We start from the raw sequence: 26,907 nt of genomic DNA on the forward strand, positions 1-26,907 counted from the left end.
AATCATGAGCCAGATACGGGCATAACCCAGACCTAACCCAGACCTAACTGGTGTTATTCTCCAAAATATTGATCGAAACCAGGCTTAATTGACTGCTTCAGTGTGTTACCACATTACTACGTGATTCGAACCCGAAAAAAACCAGGATCTAGCCAACAAGTCTGCGAAAATGGAGAAAGTATAAGCCAGATGCGCGCATATCCCAGACCTAACCCAGACCTAACCGGTGTTATCCTCTAAAATAATGATCGAAACCAGGTTTAATTGACTCCTTCAGTGTGTTACCACATTACTACGTGATTCGAACCCGAAAAAAACCAGGATCTAGCCAATAAGTCTGCGAAAAAGGAGAAAGTATAAGCCAGATGCGCGCATATCCCAGACCTAACCCAGACCTAACCGGTGTTATCCTCTAAAATATTGATCGAAACCAGGTTTAATTGACTGCTTCAGTGTGATACCACATTACTACGTGATTCAAACACGAAAAAAACCCAGGATCTGGCCAACAAGTATGCGAAGAAGGCAAAATCATGAGCCAGATGCGGGCATAACCCAGACCTAACCCAGACCTAACCGCTGTTATCCTCTAAAATACTGTCCGAATCCAGGTTTAATTGACTGCCTCAGTGTGGTACAACATTACCACGTAATTCAAACCCGAAAAAAACCCAGGATCTAGCCAACAAGTTTTCGAAAAAGGCAAAACCATGAGCCAGATACGGGCATAACCCAGACCTAACCCAGACCTAACTGGTGTTATCCTCCAAAATATTGATCGAAACCAGGTTTAATTGACTGCTTCAGTGTGTTACCACATTACTACGTGATTCGAACCCGAAAAAAACCAGGATCTAGCCAACAAGTCTGCGAAAAAGGAGAAAGTATAAGCCAGATGCGCGCATATCCCAGACCTAACCCAGACCTAACCGGTGTTATCCTCTAAAATAATGATCGAAACCAGGTTTAATTGACTCCTTCAGTGAGTTACCACATTACTACGTGATTCGAACCCGAAAAAAACCAGGATCTAGCCAACAAGTCTTTTTTTTTTTTTTTTTTTTTTTTGTCGTGGGGAAAATCTTCGAAAGACTCCCTCCCACCTCCTTGGGGAGAGGTGGGAGGGGTGTGTGGGATTCCCCGCGCCCGTACAACGACAGGCGCGGGACCTACCCACTAAAAACCCCACGGTGACCCTTCGGCACGCTTTGGGAGGATACCGGGAATCGCTCGAAGCATTCTTCCGGTATCCTCCCCGTGCCCGCGCTTTCGCGCCCATCCCCCGGGGGGACAATCGGTCCCCCCAGTAGACACACTGCCTCATAGCGGCGGGACGGGGCCACTCCATCCCGCCGCTATCCGTCCCGGGGCCGCGTTTAGTGGCGGCTGCGAGCCCCAACTCGCAACCGCCCGCGACCCCGTTTCCACCCCTCGGCGGCCGGGCGTTCACGGCCGCACCAGACCGCCGAAGGTGCCTCCCCTTGCGTCGGACCGGTAGGGGGAGGCACTCCTACCCCCAACCGGTCCGACCCGGCGCCGCCTGGCGGGAGGAGGGTCCCCTCAGGACCCCCCTCCCAGCCTAGGTCATCCGCCACGCCGTGGCGGCCGCCCGCGACGCCTCGCGACCGGGCGACGACCTCGGGCCACCGCACGAGCGCGAGCTTCAGCGCGCCGCTGAAGCTCGCGTTCCCTCCCCGCGGCCTCCTTCTGCAGCATTACGTTCTCGCAGAAGGAGGCCACGGCCCTCCACTTCTCCTCGCTGCCGAGCATGGCGCGCACCACGCCCGGCAGCGAGACATCCCGCCCGACGACGCCGACCAGGACACGGCGCTCCCCCTCCCACGCGGGGCATACCTCCAGGGTATGATCCGCCGTGTCCTGCTCAGCGTCGCAGTGGCAGCAACGCGCCGTCGGCTCCTTCCCTATCCGGCACAGGTATCTTCCGAAGCTGCCATGGCCGGAAAATACCTGTGCCATCCGGTAGGTGAGGCCGCCATGGCCTCTGTCCAGCCACTCCTTCAGGAGTGGCCGAACCGCCCCGACAGTCCGGTGCCCCGCGGTTGGCAGAGCCAGCCGCTCCTGCCACGCGAGCAACACGGACTGCCGGGCCTGGCGCTTCAAATCGCCCCAAGCAGGTTCCTGCCCGCCCGGGACCGCCCCCACCCCCGCGCGACGGTCGACGCGGTGCCGGTACATCACCGCGTGCGACCGCGCGAGCAGGTCCATGGGCGGCATCCCCGCTAGAACCGTCGCCGCCTCATGTGACATGGTCCGATACCCGCGGACGACCCTGAGCGCCATGCGCCTCTGCACCCGACGCAGCATAGTCATGCTGCGCCGGGAGGCAGCCAGGTCGTCCGCCCAGACGGGGGCCCCGTATAGGGCCACCGACTGGACCATTGCCACATAGAGGCGACGAACTCGGCCCGCCGGGCCCCCCAGGTTGGGCAGGATCCGGCCCAGAGCCGCAACCATCCTTTCCAACCGGGGGACCAGGCAGCGGAAATGCTCCACGAAACGCCAGTGGCTATCGAGGATCAGCCCCAGATACCTGATCTGGGGCTTCACCTCGATGTCAGCCCCACCCACCCGGATCAGAGGGGGTGGCGGATCCTGCCGAGGTGAATGAAACGCAATCACCTCGGTCTTATGGACCGCCACCGTCATCCCCATTCCCCTGATCCGGTCGACGACGCGTTGCGACCCCTCCTCCGCGCGACGCATGGCCCTCCCCCAGTGCGCCCCGACGGCCAGCACCAGTGTGTCATCCGCATAACACACCGTGCTGACGCCGTCGGGGAGGCCGGCCCGCAACACCGAGTCGTACGCGATGTTCCACAGGAGTGGCCCGAGGACCGACCCCTGCGGAACACCGCAGTACACCTCCCTCCGCATATCACCATCCCGGCCCGGATACTCGATCCACCTGCCGCGGAGATAATCCCCGACGACCGCCCTGAGACAAGGGGGGACTCGATGATATTCGAGTCCCCTCCTTATCTCTTCCCAGGGGAGGGTGTTAAAGGCATTGGCAATATCCAAGGATATTGCCAATGCCACCCCTCCCCGGGAGACGGCCGCCTCCGAGAGGGCCCTCACACGACCTATCGCGTCGATAGTCGATCGGCCCCCCCGGAAACCGAACTGGCAGTCGGCCAGACCGGGATCACCCCGCGACAGGTGCTCGACGAGGCGGGCAGCAATCACACGCTCGAAGAGCTTGCCCACCTCGTCGAGGAGACAAATGGGCCGGTATGCGGAGGGAGACTCCGCGGGCCGACCCTCCTTCCGGAGGAGGACCATCCTCGCCACCTTCCAACTGGGGGGGAATCGCCCGTCCCTCAGGCAGCGGTCGAACAACCGCCTGAGGTCGGCCCCAAGGACGCCCTGGGTCAAGACCCAAACCCGGCCGGGCACCCCATCCGGACCCGGGGCCGTGTTACGAACCCCGAGCCGTCTGATGGCCGCTGCCAGCTCCTCCTGCGTGACCCCCAGCTCGGCCGTCCACTCCACTGGGACAGCCGCCGCCGCCGGAGGACGCGGTCCCCTCTCCCCAATTGGGAAGAGTGTATTGACCACGTCCTCCAGCAGCCGGGGGTCAAGACCCTCGGTGACGGGGGGCGCCCACGGGCGGAGCTTATTCAGCACCACCTTATATGGGCGCCCCCATGGATCGTCATCAAGGGTCTGGAGGAGCTCCTTCCATGCCTGGGTCTTGGCCCGTTTGATGGCAACCTGCAGAGCAACCCGCGCCACGCGGTATGCTCCATACAGGTCATCAGCTGCCCTCGCTCGCGCCACGCCGTCGCCTGTACGTTGACGACGGCGCGCGCGGGTGTACTGGCGTCGGGCGCGGACAGTCGCGTCTCGCAACTCCGCGATCGCGTCCGACCACCAGTACACCGCCCGGCGAGGAGAAGCCCGCCCGACCCGAGGCATCGCCGCGTCGCAAATACCCGCGACCAATGCTCCGAGCCGGGCGACCTCCTCCTCTATGCTCGGCAACTCGGCCGCTCCCTGCGGCCAAGTTGCAGCGAGGGCAGCTGCCATCAGGGCGTCCTTGTCCAGGCGCCGAAGCGGCCAGCGGCGTGGTGGGGTGCCACGCAGGCGGCCGTGTCGGGATGCACTCGCGGCGGCAGAGACCTCCATCCGGATGTACCGGTGATCGGAGAGTGTCTCTGCCCCCGCGACCACGTGCCAACCCGACACCATGCGCACGGCGTTGGGGGTCGCGAATCCAACATCCACGATGGACCCCCCATATCGCCGCACGCATGTGTGCTCCGACCCCCGGTTCAATACCCGGAGGTCGAGCCCCGCCGCCCAATCGCCCAGGATCCCGCCGCGAACGGAGGTCCTGGGGGATCCCCAAGCCACCGACTTGGCATTAAAATCCCCCAGGACCAGCACCGGCCGGGCCGCGTAGCGCTGCACGCATGCCGCGACCTCGGCCAAGTACAGCTCGAACGCAGCGTGACCGCTACGGGGCGAAATGTAGCACCCCACCACAGCGACTCCCCCCCAGTCCACGGCGACGAATCCCCGACCGCGCTCCAACAAGGAGAACGGTGGGGACCCGTCGCCCCCTCCCCATACCGTCGCCACCAAGCCGTCCGCGTCGCCCACCCAATGAGGGTGATCAGGGACGCGGTACGGCTCGGCGGCGACCGCCAGGCCAACCCCCCACTCCGCGAGGACTTGGGACATCAAGTCCTGTGCCGCGCGGCAGTGGTTGAGGTTGGCCTGGAGGAGGAGGCGGGGCGGCATTAATTAATGGCCGCGCCAGCCTCCTCCCGGCCGTCCGTCCCCGTAGCACCGTCCACCTCCATGGAGGACGATGCCACCGCCCTCGGCACCGGAGCCGGTGCAGCCCGCCTCTTCCTCTCCTTCCGGGAGGGGGGGGAGCACTTCTTGCTCCCCACCCTGTGATCGGCTGGCCTCCCCATGTCCGCACACAGCGGGCAGTGGGGGGCCGCCGAGCACTGGCTCGCACGGTGCTCTTTGGCACCGCAGCGGTAACACTGACCGCTGCGGTCCACCGGCGAGGTGCACCACTGCCTCACGTGCCCCAATTCGAGGCAGCGGTGACACTGGAGCGGGCGCGGCGCGAGGATTTCCACTCGCGCCGAAACCCACCCCACCAACACCCTCCCGGATTCCGCCACCTTACGGGCGGCGGAGAGGGGGCACCGGGCCCACACCGACCCGAGGCCGGAGGGCGACCTGCGGATCTCTCCGATCCGCAGGTCCTCCACAGGACAGTCCCCCGCCCTCGCAAGGGCACGGGACACATCCTGTGCGCTGACCGAGTCGTCCAGCCCACAAACGCGCATCTCCGTGCGCTTCGTGGGCCGGGCGACCCGGACACCTCGCTCGCCCAGCTGCTCCCGGAGCCTCTGGGCGAGACGATCCGCCTTCGCGCCGCTCTCTGCACCGGGGATCTCCAACAAGAGACCCCCGGTCACGGCCCTCTTCGCCCTCACTGAGGCGATGCCCAGCTCTTCCAGGGAGATATTCTCCCTGGCGAGCCGCATCGCCTCCGCGAGGGTCAGGTCGCCCCCCTGCGCAACGGTCAGTGTCACCGCTGCCGTTTTTGGGGGACGACCTGGTCGTGCCTTCCCGACCTTCGCGGCCTTTACCTTGGCCGCCGGCGGCGGAGGCGGAGGCTGCGGTTGCGAGGCCTTCCTCGCCGCCCGCTTCGCCTTCCGCCCCACCACCTCACTCCACGCCACCCCCCCTTGGGAGGGTGCCGTGGAGGACGCGTCCACCGCGACCACGGGTACACCACCCCCCTTGGGGGTCGCAACCCGGGGCCCTGGTGCCGCAACGCTGGGCGGAGCCTTCACTCCGCCCTTCTTTGCCTTCCCCGACTGTACCGGAACAGGTCGGGGAGGCACCGCCTTCCTGCTGACCGCTCTTCCGGCGAGGAGCTCCTCCCGGAAGGCGGCCAGCTTGCCATCAATCATGTCCCCAATCCTCCTCAGAAGATCGTCTTCTGAGGAGAACGGGGACTTCTTCACGGGCGGAGTGCGGGTGGAGGGGCCCGCGGTGCCCCGCACCACTGCCGCCGCACTCCGCTTATTTACCTCCGCTGAGGGACGCGGCGGTGGAGGAGGAGGGAGGATGGGAGGGAGGGCCGCGCTGTTCCACAGCGCCTCTGCCCTCCTCCTCCCCTGTCGCTCCTCCTCCAACAGGAGCTGCAGACGGGCGTTCCGCCCTCTGAGTTCCCGCGCCGCCTCCCTCATCTCTTCCGCCGCGGCCTTCAGGGCCTCCGCGCCACCGCTTTTCTGCCCCTTAAAGGCGCAGGCAGCGGCGACTTTCTCCACCCGCCTCAGGGACGAGGAGATCCTCTCCGATATCTCCTCGGTCACCTCGTCCCTGAGGCAACTCAGCCTCACCGACGGGCTCATCGCCCCGCCCACCTCGACGACGGCCTGCCCCGCCCTCTTCCTCTTAGAGCCTATGAGGCTCCTGGTGGAGGAGAAGGACGAGACTGACGCAGTCTCGTCGTCCTCCTCCACCTTCCACGAAGCCGGGCCAGGCGCTGGAGGCGGCGCGAGCGCCGTCACTCCAGTCCCAACACCGCCTTCGTCCTCCCCCTCTGACTTACCCCGTCCCATCCCCGTTTTAATATTGAACTCCATAATATTCCCACGAGCAGGTCGGAAGAAAAGGTCCGCCCGGGCAGAGCCGCCTTACCCGGGTAAGCCTATATACTCCGGGGGTTCGGCAGGTTCCCCGGAGGTGGTCGCTTGGGATTGGGCCTTCTCCCCCAACCATGCATCCCATCGCCGCGCACCATAGCTTAGGATTGGAGGGCGATTTTATAGAGTCGCCATGCTCGTGGCCCAGGCGGTTAAGCCAAGACCCCCGTTCCTCCTGCCGTCACGTACCATTCACAAAACCAATAGGGAATTGTGAATGGGTCGTTGTGACGACCAACAGGAGGCTTACGGTGTGTGTATGACTCGGGTACCCCGGGTTCGTTAAGCCCGTACTGCAGCTGAAAGGCTGGCAGCCCCTGAGGGAAGCCAACAAGTCTGCGAAAAAGGAGAAAGTATAAGCCAGATGCGCGCATATCCCAGACCTAACCCAGACCTAACCGGTGTTATCCTCTAAAATAATGATCGAAACCAGGTTTAATTGACTGCTTCAGTGTGTTACCACATTACTACGTGATTCAAACACGAAAAAAAACCCAGGATCTGGCCAACAAGTATGCGAAGAAGGCAAAATCATGAGCCAGATGCGGGCATAACCCAGACCTAACCCAGACCTAACCGGTGTTATCCCCTAAAATATTGATCGAAACCAGGTTTAATTGACTGCTTCAGTGTGTTACCACATTACTACGTGATTCGAACCCGAAAAAAACCAGGATCTAGCCAACAAGTCTGCGAAAATGGAGAAAGTATAAGCCAGATGCGCGCATATCCCAGACCTAACCCAGACCTAACCGGTGTTATCCTCTGAAATATTGATCGAAACCAGGTTTAATTGACTGCTTCAGTGTGCTACCACATTACTACGTGATTCAAACACGGAAAATACCCAGGATCTGGCCAACAAGTATGCGAAGAAGGCGAAAGTATAAGCCAGATGCGCGCATTTCCCAGACCTAACCCAGACCTAACCGGTGTTATCCTCTGAAATATTGTTCGAAACCAGGTTTAATTGACTGCTTCAGTGTGCTACCACATTACTACGTGATTCAAACACGGAAAATACCCAGGATCTGGCCAACAAGTATGCGAAGAAGGCAAAATCATGAGCCAGATGCGCGCATATCCCAGACCTAACCCAGACCTAACCGGTGTTATCCTCTAAAATACTGATCGAAACCAGGGTTAATTGACTGCTTCAGTGTGTTACCACATTACTACGTGATTCAAACACGAAAAAAAAAAAAAAAACCCAGGATCTGGCCAACAAGTATGCGAAGAAGGCAAAATCATGAGCCAGATGCGGGCATAACTCAGACCTAACCCAGACCTAATCGGTGTTATCCTCTAAAATATTGATCGAAACCAGGTTTAATTGACTCCTTCAGTGTGTTACCACATTACTACGTGATTCAAACACGATAAAAACCCAGGATCTGGCCAACAAGTATGCGAAGAAGGCAAAATCATGAGCCAGATGCGGGCATAACCCAGACCTAACCCAGACCTAACCGGTGTTATCCTCTAAAATATTGATCGAAACCAGGTTTAATTGACTGCTTCAGTGTGTTACCACATTACTACGTGATTCAAACACGAAAAAAACCCAGGATCTGGCCAACAAGTATGCGAAGAAGGCAAAATCATGAGCCAGATGCGGGCATAACCCAGACGAAACCCAGACCTTACCGGTGTTATTCTCTAAAATATTGATCGAAACCAGGTTTAATTGACTGCTTCAGTGAGTTACCACATTACTACGTGATTCAAACACGAAAAAAACCCAGGATCTGGCCAACAAGTATGCGAAGAAGGCAAAATCATGAGCCAGATGCGGGCCTAACCCAGACCTAACCCAGACCTAACCGGTGTTATCCTCTAAAATATTGATCGAAACCTGGTTTAATTGACTGCTTCAGTGTGTTACCACATTACTACGTGATTCAAACACGAAAAAAACCCGGGATCTGGCCAACAAGTATGCGAAGAAGGCAAAATCATGAGCCAGATGCGGGCATAACCCAGACCTAACCCAGACCTAACCGGTGTTATCCTCTAAAATATTGATCGAAACCAGGTTTAATTGACTGCTTCAGTGTGTTACCACATTACTACGTGATTCAAACACGAAAAAAACCCGGGATCTGGCCAACAAGTATGCGAAGAAGGCAAAATCATGAGCCAGATGCGGGCATAACCCAGACCTAACCCAGACCTAACCGGTGTTATCCTCTAAAATATTGATCGAAACCAGGTTTAATTGACTGCTTCAGTGTGTTACCACATTACTACGTGATTCAAACACGGAAAAAACCCAGGGTCTGGCCAACAATTATGCGAAGAAGGCAAAATCATGAGCCAGATGCGGGCATAACCCAGACCTAACCCAGACCAAACCGGTGTTATCCCCTAAAATATTGATCGAAATCAGGTTTAATTGACAGTCTCAGTGTGTTACTACATTACTACGTGATTCAAACACGAAAAAAACCCAGGATCTGGCCAACAAGTATGCGAAGAAGGCAAAATCATGAGCCAGATGCGGGCATAACCCAGACCTAACCCAGACCTAACCGATGTTATCCTCTAAAATACTGTCCGAATCCAGGTTTAATTGACTGCCTCAGTGTGGTACAACATTACCACGTGATTCAAACCCGAAAAAAACCCAGGATCTAGCCAACAAGTTTGCGAAAAAGGCAAAATCATGAGCCAGATACGGGCATAACCCAGACCTAACCCAGACCTAACCGGTGTTATCCTCTAAAATATTGATCGAAACCAGGTTTAATTGACTGCTTCAGTGTGTTACCACATTACTACGTGATTCGAACCCGAAAAAACCCAGGATCTAGCCAACAAGTTTGCGAAAAAGGAGAAAGTATAAGCCAGATGCGCGCATATCCCAGACCTAACCCAGACCTAACCGGTGTTATCCTCTAACATATTGATCGAATCCAGGTTTAATTGACTCCTTCAGTGTGTTGCCACATTACTACGTGATTCGAACCCGAAAAAACCCAGGATCTAGCCAACAAGTTTGCGAAAAAGGAGATAGTATAAGCCAGATGCGTGCATATCCCAGACCTAACCCAGACCTAACCGGTGTTATCCTCTAAACTATTGATCGAAACGAGGTTTAATTGACTGCTTCAGTTTGTTACCACATTACTACGTGATTCAAACACGAAAAAAACCCAGGATCTTGCCAACAAGTATGCGAAGAAGGCAAAATCATGAGCCAGATGCGGGCATATCCCGGACCTAACCCAGACCTAACCGGTGTTATCCTGTGAAATATTGATCGAAACCTGGTTTAATTGACTGCTTCAGTGTGTTACCACATTACTACGTGATTCAAACACGGAAAAAACCCAGGGTCTGGCCAACAATTATGCGAAGAAGGCAAAATCATGAGCCAGATGCGGGCATAACCCAGACCTAACCCAGACCTAACCGGTGTTGTCCTCTAAAATATTGATCGAAACCAGGTTTAATTGACTGCTTCAGTGGGTTACCACATTACTACGTGATTCAAACACGGAAAAAACCCAGGGTCTGGCCAACAAGTTTGCGAAAAAGGCGAAAGTATAAGTCAGATGCGCGCATATCCCAGACCTAACCCAGACCTAACCGGTGTTATCCTCTAAAATATTGATCGAAACCTGGTTTAATTGACTGCTTCAGTGTGTTACCACATTACTACGTGATTCAAACACGAAAAAAACCCAGGATCTGGCCAAAAAGTATGCGAAGAAGGCAAAATCATCGGCCAGGTGCGGGCATAACCCAGACCTAACCCAGACCTAACCGGTGTTATTCTCTAAAATATTTATCGAAACCACGTTTAATTGACTGCTTCAGTGTGTTACAACATTACTACGTGATTCAAACACGGAAAAAACCCAGGATCTGGCCAACAAGTTTGTGAAAAAGGCAAAATCATGAGCCAGATGCGGGTATAACCCAGATCTAAGCCAGACCTAACCGGTGTTATCCTCTAAAATACTGAGCGAAACGAGGTTTAATTGACTGCTTCAGTGTGTTACCACATTACTACGTGATTCAAACACGGAGATAAGCCATGATCTGGCCAACAAGTTTGCGAAAAAGGCAAAATCATGAGCCAGATGCGGGCATAACCCTGACCTAACCCAGACCTAACCGGTGTTATCCTCTAAAATATTGATCGAAACCAGGTTTAATTGACTGCTTCAGTGTGTTACCACATTACTACGTGATTCAAACACGGAAAAAACCCAGGGTCTGGCCAACAATTATGCGAAGAAGGCAAAATCATGAGCCAGATGCGGGCATAACCCAGACCTAACCCAGACCAAACCGGTGTTATCCTCCAAAATATTGATCGAAACCAGGGTTAATTGACTGCTTCATTGTGTTACCTCATCACTACGTGATTCTAACACGAAAAAAACCCAGGATCTGGCCAACAAGTATGCGAAGAAGGCAAAATCATGAGCCAGATGCGGGCATAACCCAGACCTAACCCAGACCAAACCGGTGTTATCCTCCAAAATATTGATCGAAACCAGGGTTAATTGACTGCTTCATTGTGTTACCTCATCACTACGTGATTCTAACACGAAAAAAACCCAGGATCTGGCCAACAAGTATGCGAAGAAGGCAAAATCATGAGCCAGATGCGGGCATACCCCAGACCTAACCCAGACCTAACCGGTGTTATCCTCTAAAATATTGATCGAAACCAGGTTTAATTGACTGCTTCAGTGTGTTACCACATTACTACGTGATTCGAACCCGAAAAAACCCAGGATCTAGCCAACAAGTTTGCGAAAAAGGAGAAAGTATAAGCCAGATGCGCGCATATCCCAGACCTAACCCAGACCTAACCGGTGTTATCCTCTAACATAATGATCGAATCCAGGTTTAATTGACTCCTTCAGTGTGTTACCACATTACTACGTGATTCGAACCCGAAAAAACCCAGGATCTAGCCAACAAGTTTGCGAAAAAGGAGAAAGTATAAGCCAGATGCGTGCATATCCCAGACCTAACCCAGACCTAACCGGTGCTATCCTCTAAACTATTGATCGAAACCAGGCTTAATTGACTGCTTCAGTGTGTTACCACATTACTACGTGATTCAAACACGAAAAAAACCCAGGATCTGGCCAACAAGTATGCGATGAAGGCAAAATCATGAGCCAGATGCGGGCATAACCCAGACCTAACCCAGACCTAACCGGTGTTGTCCTCTAAAATATTGATCGAAACCAGGTTTAATTGACTGCTTCAGTGGGTTACCACATTACTACGTGATTCAAACACGAAAAAAACCCAGGATCTTGCCAACAAGTATGCGAAGAAGGCAAAATCATGAGCCAGATGCGGGCATATCCCGGACCTAACCCAGACCTAACCGGTGTTATCCTGTGAAATATTGATCGAAACCAGGTTTAATTGACTGCCTCAGTGTGGTACCACATTACTACGTGATTCAAACACGGAAAAAACCCAGGATCTGGCCAACAAGTTTGCGAAAAAGGCGAAAGTATAAGTCAGATGCGCGCATATCCCAGACCTAACCCAGACCTAACCGGTGTTATCCTCTAAAATATTGATCGAAACCTGGTTTAATTGACTGCTTCAGTGTGTTACCACATTACTACGTGATTCAAACACGAGAAAAGCCCAGGATCTGGCCAACAAGTATGCGAAGAAGGCAAAATCATCGGCCAGGTGCGGGCATAACCCAGACCTAACCCAGACCTAACCGGTGTTATTCTCTAAAATATTTATCGAAACCACGTTTAATTGACTGCTTCAGTGTGTTACAACATTACTACGTGATTCAAACACGGAAAAAACCCAGGATCTGGCCAACAAGTTTGTGAAAAAGGCAAAATCATGAGCCAGATGCGGGTATAACCCAGATCTAAGCCAGACCTAACCGGTGTTATCCTCTAAAATACTGAGCGAAACGAGGTTTAATTGACTGCTTCAGTGTGTTACCACATTACTACGTGATTCAAACACGAGAAAAGCCCAGGATCTGGCCAACAAGTATGCGAAGAAGGCAAAATCATCGGCCAGGTGCGGGCATAACCCAGACCTAACCCAGACCTAACCGGTGTTATTCTCTAAAATATTTATCGAAACCACGTTTAATTGACTGCTTCAGTGTGTTACAACATTACTACGTGATTCAAACACGGAAAAAACCCAGGATCTGGCCAACAAGTTTGTGAAAAAGGCAAAATCATGAGCCAGATGCGGGCATAACCCTGACCTAACCCAGACCTAACCGGTGTTATCCTCTAAAATATTGATCGAAACCTGGATTAATTGACTGCTTCAGTGTGTTACCACATTCCTACGTGATTCAAACACGAAAAGAACCCAGGATCTGGCCAACAAGTATGCGAAGAAGGCAAAATCATGAGCCAGATGCGGGTATAACCCAGACCTAAGCCAGACCTAACCGGTGTTATCCTCTAAAATACTGAGCGAAACGAGGTTTAATTGACTGCTTCAGTGTGTTACCACATTACTACGTGATTCAGACACGAAAAAACCCCAAGATCTGGCCAACAAGTTTGCGAAAAAGGCAAAATCATGAGCCAGATGCGGGCATAACCCAGACCTAACCCAGACCTAACCGGTGTTATCCTCTAAAATATTGATCGAAACCTGGTTTAATTGACTGCTTCAGTGTGTTACCACATTACTACGTGATTCAAACACGAAAAAAAGCCAGGATCTGGCCAACAAGTATGCGAAGAAGGCAAAATCATGAGCCAGATGCGGGCATAACCCAGACCTAACCCAGACCTAACAGGTGTTATCCTCTAAAATATTGATCGAAACCAGGTTTAATTGACTGCTTCAGTGTGTTACCACATTACTACGTGATTCAAACACGAAAAAAACCCAGGATCTGGCCAACAAGTATGCGAAGAAGGTGAAATCATGAGCCAGATGCGGGCATAACCCAGACGAAACCCAGACCTAACCGGTGTTATCCTCTAAAATATTGATCGAAACCAGGTTTAACTGACTGCTTCAGTGTGTTACCACTTTACTACGTGATTCAAACACGAAAAAAACCCAGGATCTGGCCAACAAGTATGCGAAGAAGGCAAAATCATGAGCCAGATGCGAGCCTAACCCAGACGAAACCCAGACCTAACCGGTGTTATCCTCTAAAATATTGATCGAAACCTGGTTTAATTGACTGCTTCAGTGTGTTACCACATTACTACGTGTTTCAAACACGAAAAAAACCCGGGATCTGGCCAACAAGTATGCGAAGAAGGCAAAATCATGAGCCAGATGCGGGCATAACCCAGACCTAACCCAGACCTAACCGGTGTTATCCTCTAAAATATTGATCGAAACCAGGTTTAATTGACTGCTTCAGTGTGTTACCACATTACTACGTGAATCAAACACGAAAAAAACCCAGGATCTGGCCAACAAGTATGCGAAGAAGGCAAAATCATGAGCCAGATGCCGGCCTAACCCAGACGAAACCCAGACCTAACCGGTGTTATCCTCTAAAATATTGATCGAAACCTGGTTTAATAAACTGCTTCAGTGTGTTACCACATTACTACGTGATTCAAACACGAAAAAAACCCGGGATCTGGCCAACAAGCATGCGAAGAAGGCAAAATCATGAGCCAGATGCGGGCATAACCCAGACGAATCCCAGACCTAACCGGTGTTATCCTCTAAAATATTGATCGAAACCAGGTTTAATTGACTGCTTCAGTATGTTACCACATTACTACGTGATTCAAACTCGATAAAAACCCAGGAACTGGCCAACAAGTATGCGAAGAAGGAAAAACATGAGCCAGATGCGGGCATAACCCAGACCTAACCCAGACCTAACCGATGTTATCCTCTAAAATACTGTCCGAATCCAGGTTTAATTGACTGCCTCAGTGTGGTACAACATTACCACGTAATTCAAACCCGAAAAAAACCCAGGATCTAGCCAACAAGTTTGCGAAAAAGGCAAAATCATGAGCCAGATACGGGCATAACCCAGACCTATCCAGACCTAACCGGTGTTATCCTCCAAAATATTGATCGAAACCAGGGTTAATTGACTGCTTCATTGCGTTACCTCATCACTACGTGATTCAAACACGAAAAAAACCCAGGATCTGGCCAACAAGTATGCGAAGAAGGCAAAGTCATGAGCCAGATGCGGGCATAACCCAGACGAAACCCAGTTCTAACCGGTGGTATCCTCTAAAATATTGATCGAAACCAGGTTTAATTGACTGCTTCAGTGTGTTACGACATTACTACGTGATTCAAACACGAAAAAAACCCAGGATCTGGCCAACAAGTATGCGAAGAAGGCAAAATCATGAGCCAGATGCGGGCATAACCCAGACCTAACCCAGACCAAACCGGTGTTATCCCCTAAAATATTGATCGAAATCAGGTTTAATTGACAGTTTCAGTGTGTTACTACATTACTACGTGATTCAAACACGAAAAAAACCCAGGATCTGGCCAACAAGTATGCGAAGAAGGCAAAATCATGAGCCAGATGCGGGCATAACCCAGACCTAACCCAGACCTAACCGATGTTATCCTCTAAAATACTGTCCGAATCCAGGTTTAATTGACTGCCTCAGTGTGGTACAACATTACCACGTGATTCAAACCCGAAAAAAACCCAGGATCTAGCCAACAAGTTCGCGAAAAAGGCAAAATCATGAGCCAGCTGCGGGCATAACCCAGACCTAACCCAGACCTAACAGGTGTTATCCTCTAAAATATTGATCGAAACCAGGTTTAATTGACTGCTTCAGTGTGTTACCACATTACTACGTGATTCAAACACGAAAAAAACCCGGGATCTGGCCAACAAGTATGCGAAGAAGGCAAAATCATGAGCCAGATGCGGGCATAACCCAGACCTAACCCAGACCTAACCGGTGTTATCCTCTAAAATATTGATCGAAACCAGGTTTAATTGACTGCTTCAGTGTGTTACCACATTACTACGTGATTCAAACACGGAAAAAACCCAGGGTCTGTCCAACAATTATGCGAAGAAGGCAAAATCATGAGCCAGATGCGGGCATAACCCAGACCTAACCCAGACCAAACCGGTGTTATCCTCCAAAATATTGATCGAAACCAGGGTTAATTGACTGCTTCATTGTGTTACCTCATCACTACGTGATTCTAACACGAAAAAAACCCAGGATCTGGCCAACAAGTATGCGAAGAAGGCAAAATCATGAGCCAGATGCGGGCATACCCCAGACCTAACCCAGACCTAACCGGTGTTATCCTCTAAAATATTGATCGAAACCAGGTTTAATTGACTGCTTCAGTGTGTTACCACATTACTACGTGATTCGAACCCGAAAAAACCCAGGATCTAGCCAACAAGTTTGCGAAAAAGGAGAAAGTATAAGCCAGATGCGTGCATATCCCAGACCTAACCCAGACCTAACCGGTGTTATCCTCTAAACTATTGATCGAAACCAGGTTTAATTGACTGCTTCAGTGTGTTACCACATTACTACGTGATTCAAACACGAAAAAAACCCAGGATCTGGCCAACAAGTATGCGAAGAAGGCAAAATCATGAGCCAGATGCGGGCATAACCCAGACCTAACCCAGACCTAACCGGTGTTGTCCTCTAAAATATTGATCGAAACCAGGTTTAATTGACTGCTTCAGTGGGTTACCACATTACTACGTGATTCAAACACGAAAAAAACCCAGGATCTTGCCAACAAGTATGCGAAGAAGGCAAAATCATGAGCCAGATGCGGGCATATCCCGGACCTAACCCAGACCTAACCGGTGTTATCCTGTGAAATATTGATCGAAACCAGGTTTAATTGACTGCCTCAGTGTGGTACCACATTACTACGTGATTCAAACACGGAAAAAACCCAGGATCTGGCCAACAAGTTTGCGAAAAAGGCGAAAGTATAAGTCAGATGCGCGCATATCCCAGACCTAACCCAGACCTAACCGGTGTTATCCTCTAAAATATTGATCGAAACCTGGTTTAATTGACTGCTTCAGTGTGTTACCACATTACTACGTGATTCAAACACGAGAAGAACCCAGGATCTGGCCAACCAGTATGCGAAGAAGGCAAAATCATCGGCCAGGTGCGGGCATAACCCAGACCTAACCCAGACCTAACCGGTGTTATCCTCTAAAATATTGATCGAAACCAGGTTTAATTGACTGCTTCAGTGTGTTACCACATTACTACGTGATTCAAACACGGAAAAAACCCAGGGTCTGGCCAACAATTATGCGAAGAAGGCAAAATCATGAGCCAGATGCGGGCATAACCCAGACCTAACCCAGACCAAACCGGTGTTATCCTCCAAAATATTGATCGAAACCAGGGTTAATTGACTGCTTCATTGTGTTACCTCATCACTACGTGATTCTAACACGAAAAAAACCCAGGATCTGGCCAACAAGTATGCGAAGAAGGCAAAATCATGAGCCAGATGCGGGCATACCCCAGACCTAACCCAGACCTAACCGGTGTTATCCTCTAAAATATTGATCGAAACCAGGTTTAATTGACTGCTTCAGTGTGTTACCACATTACTACGTGATTCGAACCCGAAAAAACCCAGGATCTAGCCAACAAGTTTGCGAAAAAGGAGAAAGTATAAGCCAGATGCGCGCATATCCCAGACCTAACCCAGACCTAACCGGTGTTATCCTCTAACATAATGATCGAATCCAGGTTTAATTGACTCCTTCAGTGTGTTACCACATTACTACGTGATTCGAACCCGAAAAAACCCAGGATCTAGCCAACAAGTTTGCGAAAAAGGAGAAAGTATAAGCCAGATGCGTGCATATCCCAGACCTAACCCAGACCTAACCGGTGTTATCCTCTAAACTATTGATCGAAACCAGGTTTAATTGACTGCTTCAGTGTGTTACCACATTACTACGTGATTCAAACACGAAAAAAACCCAGGATCTGGCCAACAAGTATGCGAAGAAGGCAAAATCATGAGCCAGATGCGGGCATAACCCAGACCTAACCCAGACCTAACCGGTGTTGTCCTCTAAAATATTGATCGAAACCAGGTTTAATTGACTGCTTCAGTGGGTTACCACATTACTACGTGATTCAAACACGAAAAAAACCCAGGATCTTGCCAACAAGTATGCGAAGAAGGCAAAATCATGAGCCAGATGCGGGCATATCCCGGACCTAACCCAGACCTAACCGGTGTTATCCTGTGAAATATTGATCGAAACCAGGTTTAATTGACTGCCTCAGTGTGGTACCACATTACTACGTGATTCAAACACGGAAAAAACCCGGGATCTGGCCAACAAGTATGCGAAAAAGGCAAAATCATGAGCCAGATGCGGGCATAACCCAGACCTAACCCATACCTAACCGGTGTTATCCTCTAAAATATTGATCGAAACCAGGTTTAATTGACTGCTTCAGTGTGTTACCACATTACTACGTGATTCAAACACGGAAAAAACCCAGGGTCTGGCCAACAATTATGCGAGGAAGGCAAAATCATGAGCCAGATGCGGGCATAACCCAGACCTAACCAAGACCAAACCGGTGTTATCCCCCAAAATATTGATCGAAATCAGGTTTAATTGACAGTTTCAGTGTGTTACTACATTACTACGTGATTCAAACACGAAAAAAACCCAGGATCTGGCCAACAAGTATGCGAAGAAGGCAAAATCATGAGCCAGATGCGGGCATAACCCAGACCTAACCCAGACCTAACCGATGTTATCCTCTAAAATACTGTCCGAATCCAGGTTTAATTGACTGCCTCAGTGTGGTACAACATTACCACGTGATTCAAACCCGAAAAAAACCCAGGATCTAGCCAACAAGTTTGCGAAAAAGGCAAAATCATGAGCCAGATACGGGCATAACCCAGACCTAACCCAGACCTAACCGGTGTTATCCTCCAAAATATTGATCGAAACCAGGGTTAATTGACTGCTTCATTGTGTTACCTCATCACTACGTGATTCAAACACGAAAAAAACCCAGGATCTGGCCAACAAGTATGCGAAGAAGGCAAAATCATGAGCCAGATGCGGGCATACCCCAGACCTAACCCAGACCTAACCGGTGTTATCCTCTAAAATATTGATCGAAACCAGGTTTAATTGACTGCTTCAGTGTGTTACCACATTACTACGTGATTCAAACACGGAAAAAACCCAGGGTCTGGCCAACAATTATGCGAGGAAGGCAAAATCATGAGCCAGATGCGGGCATAACCCAGACCTAACCAAGACCAAACCGGTGTTATCCCCCAAAATATTGATCGAAATCAGGTTTAATTGACAGTTTCAGTGTGTTACTACATTACTACGTGATTCAAACACGAAAAAAACCCAGGATCTGGCCAACAAGTATGCGAAGAAGGCAAAATCATGAGCCAGATGCGGGCATAACCCAGACCTAACCCAGACCTAACCGATGTTATCCTCTAAAATACTGTCCGAATCCAGGTTTAATTGACTGCCTCAGTGTGGTACAACATTACCACGTGATTCAAACCCGAAAAAAACCCAGGATCTAGCCAACAAGTTTGCGAAAAAGGCAAAATCATGAGCCAGATACGGGCATAACCCAGACCTAACCCAGACCTAACCGGTGTTATCCTCCAAAATATTGATCGAAACCAGGGTTAATTGACTGCTTCATTGTGTTACCTCATCACTACGTGATTCAAACACGAAAAAAACCCAGGATCTGGCCAACAAGTATGCGAAGAAGGCAAAATCATGAGCCAGATGCGGGCATACCCCAGACCTAACCCAGACCTAACCGGTGTTATCCTCTAAAATATTGATCGAATCCAGGTTTAATTGACTCCTTCAGTGTGTTACCACATTACTACGTGATTCGAACCCGAAAAAACCCAGGATCTAGCCAACAAGTTTGCGAAAAAAGAGAAAGTATAAGCCAGATGCGTGCATATCCCAGACCTAACCCAGACCTAACCGGTGTTATCCTCTAAACTATTGATCGAAACCAGGTTTAATTGACTGCTTCAGTGTGTTACCACATTACTACGTGATTCAAACACGAAAAAAACCCAGGATCTGGCCAACAAGTATGCGAAGAAGGCAAAATCATGAGCCAGATGCGGGCATAACCCAGACCTAACCCAGACCTAACCGGTGTTGTCCTCTAAAATATTGATCGAAACCAGGTTTAATTGACTGCTTCAGTGGGTTACCACATTACTACGTGATTCAAACACGAAAAAACCCAGGATCTGGCCAACAAGTTTGCGAAAAAGGCAAAATCATGAGCCAGATGCGGGCATAACCCAGACCTAACCCAGACCTAACCGGTGTTATCCTGTGAAATATTGATCGAAACCAGGTTTAATTGACTGCCTCAGTGTGGTACCACATTACTACGTGATTCAAACACGGAAAAAACCCAGGATCTGGCCAACAAGTTTGCGAAAAAGGCGAAAGTATAAGTCAGATGCGCGCATATCCCAGACCTAACCCAGACCTAACCGGTGTTATCCTCTAAAATATTGATCGAAACCTGGTTTAATTGACTGCTTCAGTGTGTTACCACATTACTACGTGATTCAAACACTGAACAACCCAGGATCTGGCCAACAAGTATGCGAAGAAGGCAAAATCATGGGCCAGGTGCGGGCATAACCCAGACCTAACCCAGACCTAACCGGTGTTATCCTCTAAAATATTTATCGAAACCACGTTTAATTGACTGCTTCAGTGTGTTACAACATCACTACGTGATTCAAACACGGAAAAAACCCAGGATCTGGCCAACAAGTTTGCGAAAAAGGCAAAATCATGAGCCAGATGCGGGTATAACCCATACCTAAGCCAGACCTAACCGGTGTTATCCTCTAAAATACTGAGCGAAACGAGGTTTAATTGATTGCTTCAGTGTGTTACCACATTACTACGTGATTCAAACACGGAGAAAACCCAAGATCTGGCCAACAAGTTTGCGAAAAAGGCAAAATCATGAGCCAGATGCGGGCATAACCCTGACCTAACCCAGACCTAACCGGTGTTATCCTCTAAAATATTGATCGATACCTGGATTAATTGACTTCTTCAGTGTGTTACCACATTCCTACGTGATTCAAACACGAAAAGAACCCAGGATCTGGCCAACAAGTATGCGAAGAAGGCAAAATCATGAGCCAGATGCGGGCATAACCCAGACCTAACCCAGACCTAACCGGTGTTATCCTCTAAAATATTGATCGAAACCAGGTTTAATTGACTCCTTCAGTGTGTTACCACATTACTACGTGATTCAAACACGAAAAAAACCCAGGATCTGGCCAACAAGTATGCGAAGAAGGCAAAATCATGAGCCAGATGCGGGCATAACCCAGACCTAACCCAGACCTAACCGGTGTTATCCTCTACAATATTGATCGAAGCCAGGTTTAATTGACTGCTTCAGTGTGTTACCACATTACTACGTGATTCAAACACGAGAAAAACCCAGGATCTGGCCAACAAGTATTCGAAGAAGGCAAAATCATGAGCCAGATGCGGGGATAACTCAGACCTAACCCAGACCTAATCGGTGTTATCCTCTAAAATATTGATCGAAACCAGGTTTAATTGACTCCTTCAGTGTGTTACCACATTACTACGTGATTCAAACACGAAAAAAACCCAGGATCTGGCCAACAAGTATGTGAAGAAGGCAAAATCATGAGCCAGATGCGGGCATATCCCAGACCTAACCCAGACCTAACCGGTGTTATCCTCTAAAATATTGATCGAAACCAGGTTTAATTGACTGCTTCAGTATGTTACCACATTACTACGTGATTCAAACACGATAAAAACCCAGGATCTGGCCAACAAGTATGCGAAGAAGGCAAAATCATGAGCCAGATGCGGGCATAACCCAGACCTAACCCAGACCTAACCGGTGTTATCCTCTAAAATATTGATCGAAACCAGGTTTAATTGACTGCTTCAGTGTGTTACCACATTACTACGTGATTCAAACACGAAAAAAACCCAGGATCTGGCCAACAAGTATGCGAAGAAGGCAAAATCATGAGCCAGATGCGGGCATAACCCAGACGAAACCCAGACCTTACCGGTGTTATCCTCTAAAATATTGATCGAAACCAGGTTTAATTGACTGCTTCAGTGTGTTACCACATTACTACGTGATTCAGACACGAAAAAAACCCAGGATCTGGCCAACAAGTATGCGAAGAAGGCAAAATCATGAGCCAGATGCGGGCCTAACCCAGACCTAACCCAGACCTAACCGGTGTTATCCTCTAAAATATTGATCGAAACCTGGTTTAATTGACTGCTTCAGTGTGTTACCACATTACTACGTGATTCAAACACGAAAAAAACCCGGGATCTGGCCAACAAGTATGCGAAGAAGGCAAAATCATGAGCCAGATGCGGGCATAACCCAGACCTAACCCAGACCTAACCGGTGTTATCCTCTAAAATATTGATCGAAACCAGGTTTAATTGACTGCTTCAGTGTGTTACCACATTACTACGTGATTCAAACACGAAAAAAACCCGGGATCTGGCCAACAAGTATGCGAAGAAGGCAAAAGCATGAGCCAGATGCGGGCATGACCCAGACGAAACCCAGACCTAACCGGTGTTATCCTCTAAAATATTGATCGAAACCAGGTTTAATTGACTGCTTCAGTGTGTTACCACATTACTACGTGATTCAAACACGAAAAAAAGCCAGGATCTGGCCAACAAGTATGCGAAGAAGGCAAAATCATGAGCCAGATGCGGGCCTAACCCAGACCTAACCCAGACCTAACCGGTGTTATCCTCTAAAATATTGATCGAAACCTGGTTTAATTGACTGCTTCAGTGTGTTACCACATTACTACGTGATTCAAACACGAAAAAAACCCGGGATCTGGCCAAAAAGTATGCGAAGAAGGCAAAATCATGAGCCAGATGCGGGCATAACCCAGCCCTAACCCAGACCTAACCGGTGTTATCCTCTAAAATATTGATCGAAACCAGGTTTAATTGACTGCTTCAGTGGGTTACCACATTACTACGTGATTCAAACACGAAAAAACCCAGGATCTGGCCAACAAGTTTGCGAAAAAGGCAAAATCATGAGCCAGATGCGGGCATAACCCAGACCTAACCCAGACCTAACCGGTGTTATCCTGTGAAATATTGATCGAAACCAGGTTTAATTGACTGCCTCAGTGTGGTACCACATTACTACGTGATTCAAACACGGAAAAAACCCAGGATCTGGCCAACAAGTTTGCGAAAAAGGCGAAAGTATAAGTCAGATGCGCGCATATCCCAGACCTAACCCAGACCTAACCGGTGTTATCCTCTAAAATATTGATCGAAACCTGGTTTAATTGACTGCTTCAGTGTGTTACCACATTACTACGTGATTCAAACACTGAAAAACCCAGGATCTGGCCAACAAGTATGCGAAGAAGGCAAAATCATGGGCCAGGTGCGGGCATAACCCAGACCTAACCCAGACCTAACCGGTGTTATCCTCTAAAATATTTATCGAAACCACGTTTAATTGACTGCTTCAGTGTGTTACAACATCACTACGTGATTCAAACACGGAAAAAACCCAGGATCTGGCCAACAAGTTTGCGAAAAAGGCAAAATCATGAGCCAGATGCGGGTATAACCCATACCTAAGCCAGACCTAACCGGTGTTATCCTCTAAAATACTGAGCGAAACGAGGTTTAATTGATTGCTTCAGTGTGTTACCACATTACTACGTGATTCAAACACGGAGAAAACCCAAGATCTGGCCAACAAGTTTGCGAAAAAGGCAAAATCATGAGCCAGATGCGGGCATAACCCTGACCTAACCCAGACCTAACCGGTGTTATCCTCTAAAATATTGATCGATACCTGGATTAATTGACTTCTTCAGTGTGTTACCACATTCCTACGTGATTCAAACACGAAAAGAACCCAGGATCTGGCCAACAAGTATGCGAAGAAGGCAAAATCATGAGCCAGATGCGGGCATAACCCAGACCTAACCCAGACCTAACCGGTGTTATCCTCTAAAATATTGATCGAAACCAGGTTTAATTGACTCCTTCAGTGTGTTACCACATTACTACGTGATTCAAACACGAAAAAAACCCAGGATCTGGCCAACAAGTATGCGAAGAAGGCAAAATCATGAGCCAGATGCGGGCATAACCCAGACCTAACCCAGACCTAACCGGTGTTATCCTCTACAATATTGATCGAAACCAGGTTTAATTGACTGCTTCAGTGTGTTACCACATTACTACGTGATTCAAACACGAGAAAAACCCAGGATCTGGCCAACAAGTATTCGAAGAAGGCAAAATCATGAGCCAGATGCGGGGATAACTCAGACCTAACCCAGACCTAATCGGTGTTATCCTCTAAAATATTGATCGAAACCAGGTTTAATTGACTCCTTCAGTGTGTTACCACATTACTACGTGATTCAAACACGAAAAAAACCCAGGATCTGGCCAACAAGTATGTGAAGAAGGCAAAATCATGAGCCAGATGCGGGCATATCCCAGACCTAACCCAGACCTAACCGGTGTTATCCTCTAAAATATTGATCGAAACCAGGTTTAATTGACTGCTTCAGTATGTTACCACATTACTACGTGATTCAAACACGATAAAAACCCAGGATCTGGCCAACAAGTATGCGAAGAAGGCAAAATCATGAGCCAGATGCGGGCATAACCCAGACCTAACCCAGACCTAACCGGTGTTATCCTCTAAAATATTGATCGAAACCAGGTTTAATTGACTGCTTCAGTGTGTTACCACATTACTACGTGATTCAAACACGAAAAAAACCCAGGATCTGGCCAACAAGTATGCGAAGAAGGCAAAATCATGAGCCAGATGCGGGCATAACCCAGACGAAACCCAGACCTTACCGGTGTTATCCTCTAAAATATTGATCGAAACCAGGTTTAATTGACTGCTTCAGTGTGTTACCACATTACTACGTGATTCAAACACGAAAAAAACCCAGGATCTGGCCAACAAGTATGCGAAGAAGGCAAAATCATGAGCCAGATGCATGCCTAACCCAGACCTAACCCAGACCTAACCGGTGTTATCCTCTAAAATATTGATCGAAACCTGGTTTAATTGACTGCTTCAGTGTGTTACCACATTACTACGTGATTCAAACACGAAAAAAACCCGGGATCTGGCCAACAAGTATGCGAAGAAGGCAAAATCATGAGCCAGATGCGGGCATAACCCAGACCTAACCCAGACCTAACCGGTGTTATCCTCTAAAATATTGATCGAAACCAGGTTTAATTGACTGCTTCAGTGTGTTACCACATTACTACGTGATTCAAACACGAAAAAAACCCGGGATCTGGCCAACAAGTATGCGAAGAAGGCAAAAGCATGAGCCAGATGCGGGCATGACCCAGACGAAACCCAGACCTAACCGGTGTTATCCTCTAAAATATTGATCGAAACCAGGTTTAATTGACTGCTTCAGTGTGTTACCACATTACTACGTGATTCAAACACGAAAAAAACCCGGGATCTGGCCAACAAGTATGCGAAGAAGGCAAAAGCATGAGCCAGATGCGGGCATGACCCAGACGAAACCCAGACCTAACCGGTGTTATCCTCTAAAATATTGATCGAAACCAGGTTTAATTGACTGCTTCAGTGTGTTACCACATTACTACGTGATTCAAACACGAAAAAAAGCCAGGATCTGGCCAACAAGTATGCGAAGAAGGCAAAATCATGAGCCAGATGCGGGCCTAACCCAGACCTAACCCAGACCTAACCGGTGTTATCCTCTAAAATATTGATCGAAACCTGGTTTAATTGACTGCTTCAGTGTGTTACCACATTACTACGTGATTCAAACACGAAAAAAACCCGGGATCTGGCCAAAAAGTATGCGAAGAAGGCAAAATCATGAGCCAGATGCGGGCATAACCCAGCCCTAACCCAGACCTAACCGGTGTTATCCTCTAAAATATTGATCGAAACCAGGTTTAATTGACTCCTTCAGTGTGTTACCACATTACTACGTGATTCAAACACGAAAAAAACCCAGGATCTGGCCAACAAGTATGCGAAGGAGGCAAAATCATGAGCCAGATGCGGGCATATCCCAGACCTAACCCAGACCTAACCGGTGTTATCCTCTAAAATATTGATCGAAACCAGGTTTAATTGACTGCTTCAGTATGTTACCACATTACTACGTGATTCAAACACGAAAAAACCCCAGGATCTAGCCAACAAGTCTGCGAAAAAGGAGAAAGTATAAGCCAGATGCGCGCATATCCCAGACCTAACCCAGACCTAACCGGTGTTATCCTCTGAAATATTGATCGAAACCAGGTTTAATTGACTGCTTCAGTGTGTTACCACATTACTACGTGATTCAAACACGAAAAAAACCCAGGATCTGGCCAACAAGTTTGCGAAAAAGGCAAAATCATGAGCCAGATGCGGGCATAACCCAGACCTAACCCAGACCTAACCGGTGTTATCCTCTAAAATATTGATCGAAACCAGGTTTAATTGACTGCTTCAGTGTGTTACCACATTACTACGTGATTCAAACACGGAAAAAACCCAGGGTCTGGCCAACAATTATGCGAAGAAGGCAAAATCATGAGCCAGATGCGGGCATAACCCAGACCTAACCCAGACCAAACCGGTGTTATCCCCTAAAATATTGATCGAAATCAGGTTTAATTGACAGTTTCAGTGTGTTACTACATTACTACGTGATTCAAACACGAAAAAAACCCAGGATCTGGCCAACAAGTATGCGAAGAAGGCAAAATCATGAGCCAGATGCGGGCATAACCCAGACCTAACCCAGACCTAACCGATGTTATCCTCTAAAATACTGTCCGAATCCAGGTTTAATTGACTGCCTCAGTGTAGTACAACATTACCACGTGATTCAAACCCGAAAAAACCCCAGGATCTAGCCAACAAGTTTGCGAAAAAGGCAAAATCATGAGCCAGATACGGGCATAACCCAGACCTAACCCAGACCTAACCGGTGTTATCCTCCAAAATATTGATCGAAACCAGGGTTAATTGACTGCTTCATTGTGTTACCTCATCACTACGTGTTTCAAACACGAAAAAAACCCAGGATCTGGCCAACAAGTATGCGAAGAAGGCAAAATCATGAGCCAGATGCGGGCATACCCCAGACC

This window comes from Colletes latitarsis, chromosome 9 (genome assembly GCF_051014445.1).
Source record: "Colletes latitarsis isolate SP2378_abdomen chromosome 9, iyColLati1, whole genome shotgun sequence".
NCBI lineage: Eukaryota > Metazoa > Arthropoda > Insecta > Hymenoptera > Colletidae > Colletes > Colletes latitarsis.